Source organism: Vigna umbellata, chromosome 2 (assembly GCF_029865625.1).
Source record: "Vigna umbellata cultivar VRB3 chromosome 2, Vumbellata_1.0, whole genome shotgun sequence".
NCBI classification, from domain to species: domain Eukaryota; kingdom Viridiplantae; phylum Streptophyta; class Magnoliopsida; order Fabales; family Fabaceae; genus Vigna; species Vigna umbellata.
In genome coordinates, this window is record NC_142166.1 from 39624647 (window position 1) to 39631359 (window position 6713).

A 6713-nucleotide genomic window follows, 5' to 3' on the forward strand; every position below is an offset into this window, starting at 1 on the left:
GAAGATAAGGATATATTTATGAGTCAGTATGAGTTTGGATATGGATAAAAGATTAAAATGAAAATCCGGAACAAACAAAACATTGTGAATAATAAATTCTGGAGAAAAAATTACTGTTCCAGATATATGGGCTATAACAATTGACTTATCAGGTAAACTTATTTGTATTGGTTTAATGTTAGAATAATTTGAAAAGCAATTTAGAGAAGATGCAACATGATCTGTGGCTCCCGAATCTATGATCCAGGGGACATTGTGAGTGGCGGAGGAGGTGTGGTGTGGGTTAGTGCAAAAAACAAAGGATATACCACTGGACTCAGGATTTGGAGCGTGGATGAGATTCACTCTATTGGGCTGAACGAGAGAATTAGGCCCTGTTACATCAGAAGCATTCTTTTGTTGCTATGGTTGGAGCAAAGACATTAGGGTTTGATATTGGGCATGGGTCAAAGTGATGGGGCCTCCCTCCTTCTCTGAACCGTTGCCTCCTTCGGTGGGTTCGATCACAACAGCATTGTTAATGGAGGAAGAGCCAGAAGCATCGCGATTGAACTTCGGCCTCCCTGGGTATCGAGGATGACCAGGGGGATAACCATGTTTTCCCCAACATACGTCAATAGTGTGTCCAGGACGGTGACAATAGGAGCATTTCTTGTTTGAGGCTCCTTTGACAGTGGGAGAAGGACCAGAGCCACGCCCTTTGCCGGAGAAAGAGTGATTTGCTGCATTCACAAAGGTGTTAGGTTCAGTAAGCGTAGGTGAAACGAGTTGTCGTTCCTGCTGGACAACCATGGAGAAGACACGGTTGATAGAGGGGAGAGGATCCATCAAAAGGATTTGTGAACGCACAACAGAGAAGCGTTCGTCCAAACCTTTGAGGAATCGGATTATGAAATCCTGTTGGTGGTAAGTTTTGGCAAAACACGAGCAAGAAGAAAAGGGCCTGTAGTTATCGAGTTCTTCCCAGAGGGTCTTCAGTGCAGTGAAGAACTCAGAGACAGAACGAGTTCCTTGAGAAAGACTATAAATTTCTTCCTGGAGCGCTGCGATTCTGAGAAGATCACCTTGCGAAAAACGTTCGCGAAGGTCATTCCAAATGTCTATGGCACATTCGAGGAAAATAACGCTTTGGGCAATGGAGGGAGTAATCGAGTTGAGTAACCAAGACATGACAAGGGTATTGCACCTTTCCCAAGCAGAATAAAGGGGTTCTTCAACCTTAGGGACGAGGATGGTGCCTAACAAGAAAGCCATCTTGTTTTTTGAGATTAAAGCCATTCTAATGGCACGAGACCAGGACTGATAGTTTGTGCCATCAAGGACAGGGGTTATGGAGACAGAGGAAGGTCCTTCACTAGGGTGGATGAAGAAGGGACTTGATGGGTTCATGGTGGGATCAGTGGCTTCATGACCACGATTTTCTGTTTTAGGACCTTCATTATCGGAGTTCTTTGGACTAGGAGGAGGAGTAGAAGACATTTCGAAGGAATAAGCAGAGCTCCAGGAGGGAGCTCTGATACCATAAAACGAAAGATGATAAAAAGGTGAAAGTATTTGGAAATGATCAAATTATCTCAGTAATAGGTCATCCAATATTTATATACAATATTTCCTTCTATTCTAGAATACTAATAGCATAAAAGACAAAATAACAAAAGCAGAATGGACAAAAAGAAAAGGAGTGGTGCAGCAGAGTGGTGCGGCAGAGTGGTGCGGAGATTGCAAGTTTGTTATAAAGGAATATAGTACAAGTTTGTTAGTTTTAACTACAGATTTTGTGATTGTATTTGGAGAGGTGGTAAAGGAAACATATTAATAGTTTTTTTATCTTTTTTTTGGATTTGCCAAATTCTTTTATACGAAACTTATAAAAGTTATGTATGTTATTGAGTATGTTTGGAAGGAACATTTTTAGGTCTTTGGTTAAAATATAACTTTGTTTTTGGTATAAACATTTTTTTTTTTCTTTTCAAAAGATAGTTCCTTAGAATTTTAGAGATAAAGGGAGAAAATGTTTAACTTTTTGTAAAATATTAGAGTTTCACATAGAAAACAAATCATTATGCTGAAAAATTGACTAATTTAAATTTGGTAAATAAAGAAGGTTTTAAATGGTATTTTGTTTTACACTCAAGTATTAGTTTGTATTTTTTATAATATATATCAACTTTCAATGTATATGGATTTAGTTTTAGTTGAAAACTTATGTTTTGTTCATATGTTCGGTTTGACCCTATGATTGTTTATATTTTATTTTTTAATAACATTTTTCTTGATAAATGTGATTTGGAACGTCAGTAACTAAAATATAGAAAATAATAACTTTTAACATGAGCTTTAACATAATATATATATGTGTATATATATATATACATATATATATATATACATATATATATATATATATATATATACATATATATATATATATACATATATATATATATATATATATATATATATATATATATTAATTACAGAGGAAAGATATTGTTAAGCTCATAAAGTCAACAATTTTTTATAATTGCATGAAAATAAGTTCATACTTTAAGTAATATTAAACATACTTAATTTAATTTTGTGATCACAAATTTAATAAGCAATGTACACTCAAGTCATGCTTAAGACTTGAGATGTTGAAAGTTTAACTATGGCTTAAGGCATGATTTAAAAAAGAGGTGTTAGTTTTTATACTACTGAAAAAAAAACTTTTGAAATTGTTTAATAAACGTGGATTTCAAGAAAAACAATTTTTTTAAAATATTGTGATATTTTTGAAATTTTTTTGCTAGGTTTCGATTATTTCTTTTTCATTATGAAAGTGATGAGAGGTTCATTATCTCGATTTGTATTTTATTTTTCTTTCTGTTTTATAATATTTTTTTCCTAGTACAAGTGTTTTAATGTTTTTTATTCAATGTGGGATGAGAAAGGTAAGAACCAATACATAAAGTAAAAAATAGGTTTCGATTATGAATCGAAGTCTAAAGTCATATATTTTTTACCTTGTCTAAATATGCTTTAGTTAAATAATCAAAATATAATTTTCAAAATAATTGATGTTAAAGCCCTTTACTTGCATTAGTGTCATGTCTATTAAAGGATTTTCAATCATGGTGAAAAGGGAAATTTGTTGTAAAGAATTTGGTGAACAATAATAAAGTGATTAAATCCCCTGCTAGGGATCTTCAATCAACAAAAATAAATTTGATTAAAGAAAGCCTTATATGGAATAAAATATAAAATATCTAATGTATTTATATTAGAGATGTGATTTTAAAGTAAACAAAGAATGCAAATGTCTTTTAAAAACTTTATACAAAGATTTACTATGCTTAATTTTTTACTTAGCTTAAATTACATCACTCTATAAGTTATTATTTTCTTAAAACTTTCTTTCTAAATTTATTGTATGACTAGTAATTTGTTTCACCAATAAATTACATCCTTGAAAAGACAGTAATAGATCTGTCATAATATTAATAAGGATAAGTTATTGTTCCTCTTATAATTAATTTTATTCTTTTTCTTCTATTATTTGAGATTGGGAAGTTGTAGACTCTTATTGTATTAATCAACTAATAAAAGGAAGTGCAATAGTAATATGAATAAGGAGAAATGTTAGTTGTGTAGACAAGAGTTTTAGAAGTTTTATCAACCTACTTAGAAGAAGTTTTTTCTTTCTTATATGGCAAACTACCTCCTTATAGATAGTTTACGTTTAGTGCTTTAATTTGATTTAGATGTGATAAGATGATATGATTGTTGTGGATTAAATTTGATATTCCTTTGTAATTAAATGTAGTTATGATTTCAAAGGTATATGAAAAATAACTTATTTTATATGTTTAAATAAATCATGTGGGGTACTTTGGAATTGCTAAATATAAGTTATTTACCAATTGGTGAATTATTTTATTTTGTGATTTTTCCATAACTTTCACTTAAGCATTACAATGGCTCTTGAGCAATGGGTAACATTGCTTGCATCGAGAACTATTGCTCAAGTCTCTAAAGGTCACTCAAGGGACAATGTTCCTCATCCAAATTATGACTTGAGCAAGATATATGTTTAATTGCTTTTTCTTCTCTTGAGGTTTTCATCACTAAGAGACCATCAATCAGGAGTTTGAGTTTAAAGATTATTCTAGAACTCAATGGCTCGTACAACAAGTAACATTGTTTAAGAAACTGTGTGATGCTTGGTTGATTGAATAGTTAGTGATGGCTTATGCAACGAGTCACGTGACTCAAGAAATTGTGTGATGCTTAGGTGATTGAATAATTAATGTTGATTTTCTCTTATTTGGAATCCAGGTACTTAATGTCATATTAATTATCCTTTTTATAGATTGTATTGCTTTAACAATGTGAATTGGTTAAGTAATGAGTTGTCACTTAATTGATAATGTTAGAATTTGAGAAATTATTATTTTTCTGTTTAGAGAAGACTAGTTGCTTAAGAGAGGTAGTCTCGTTCAAACAATATATCTATGGTTATTTTGACATGTATTTTTTATGGTACCTATACAACATATTGATAAAAACCCATTTTAGAATTAGCAAGATATGATGTTATGGTGATTAAAAAGACTCTAGGAAGATCCACACTTGACATTAAGATAACAAAGGTTGTCTGAATGTGAAAGTTCACTTCCAAAAGCTTTAAAGAAGGAGCGGAATTCAATTAATTGAAGTTAAAAACAAGACATCAAAAGTAACATAGTATGCACACAAAACATAGAGCATAAGTAACCAAAATGAAGAAAAGATGGAGTAAAAGATGAAAGACTTGAAAAGGGATGAAGATGTAGGGTAGCATGCCACTTAAGGGAGCATTAAGGCTTACCAACCCAATATAAGTGGGAATGCCCCCACTTGAGCTCTAGTCTCAAGATAAGGATAGAAAAAAGGACACTTACAAGAAGAGCACTCACAAACAATGATTAAATATATGTGTATAAACTCCAAAGATATGCAATCCTAACAATAGTCTAGAAGAGTCTCTTGTATAGTTGATGATGAGAGTTTTCTTAGCAAAAAAACAAAGCCAAATGTTCTAGAAACTATGTTAAAAGGAGGTGTCTTTAAAAGGAGAGAACTCTTGCTTTGTCATCAAGCCTCTCATGTGCACCCTTGACCTTCTAGAAGACAAGGTTAACTCCTTGTGCTCTCCCTTATACATTAGGTGTGGTTGGCTCCAAGGATGATACACTCATCCACTCCATGTAGTGTTATTCTCCTCTAATTTGACACTAGCTTGACCTACAAAACAAATACCAAAGATCAAAGGTCAACAAGGCAAATTAAGTCAAGTGAACTCAACTTACAAGAAAAGTCAACATAATGAAATGAAAAATAAAGACAAAGATGATGGTTTAGAGGTATTCCTCCTAGTCATGCTTCTTGTAACTCTTCTTAGAAGGTCCTCTAAAATTTCACGGTGAGTCATGGACTCATCACAAATACAGACACTTGAGATATATATGTAATGACACAAGATGATATGATATACATGACATTATATATTAATTGTACCTATGATGATATCATGGTTAATTGTGGTCGTAGCAAGAAGAGTAGAGAAACACATTAAGGAAATGTGATATCCATGTTTCACTAATAATCCAAATAAAATAGATTAAGATATTTGGTTATGAGAGACTCAAAGAGATTCTTACATAAGAATTTGTAGAGTAAGTGCAAGAAATCATTCTCATGTAAGATAATTAAGATTAAATTATCAATATTACTTTCGACAATGAAACATACTTATATGAGTCTTCTAGAAAACATTGAGTATAACAACTTACCTCGATGTCATATAAGATTTAATTAGAGTTTCTCTCAGTGTAAAATTATGAATTTTGTCTTATTAGTTTTATCATGTTCTTAATATCGAAAATGTATATTATCGTTCTATATTGAAAATATGTGTGGTGACGATTTAATGGTAAGTATGTGTTTATAAACTTATATTTAGAATTACAAATATTTGAAAAATTAGTTCAATCTTGTTACATTTGTGAAAATTTTATATAAAAGTATAAGTAGATGATTTTGTATGTAAGAATAACACATTCTATTGAATAATATTCTGATGCAGAAGTTTTATATGTATTTGGGCTTGCAATATTTATTTAAATCATATGAGAAAAAATATGTATTTTTTAAAAAATCTATATGATTTCTATTACATAAATGAATATTTTTAAAGTAAAGTTAACAACAAAAAATGAAACTGTTCATCATAGCTAATTCTGCCTCTAAATTGATAAGTTGTTGAAATTAAAATAGGAAGATAGAATGACAGGATTAGTTTGTAAATTTTTTAAAAATATAAATTGTGTAGTCATTACTTTCTAGAGATTTTTTATAAAAAATAGAAGCTATTTTATATTTATTTAAAATATGAAAAAATTAAAAGTAACAGCTCATGTGAAGCTAATCAAAGAGCTTACGATTTTAATTGGATTCCAAATTATTTTTGGCCTTGATTATCTTTAAAAACTGAAACAAAACATTAAAGTAGTTTTTCTAAATGTGTTGTTGAAAAAACCTGTAACAAACCAACCTATAATCTTTAGTTTACTTATTACAAAAGCCATTTCCCTCTTTAAAAATCTAAATTACCAAATACGAATAAATAATAACAAATCCTCTAGAAAAAAAAATATAAATTTAAAAATAATCCATTTTGGGCTATAGAAAGA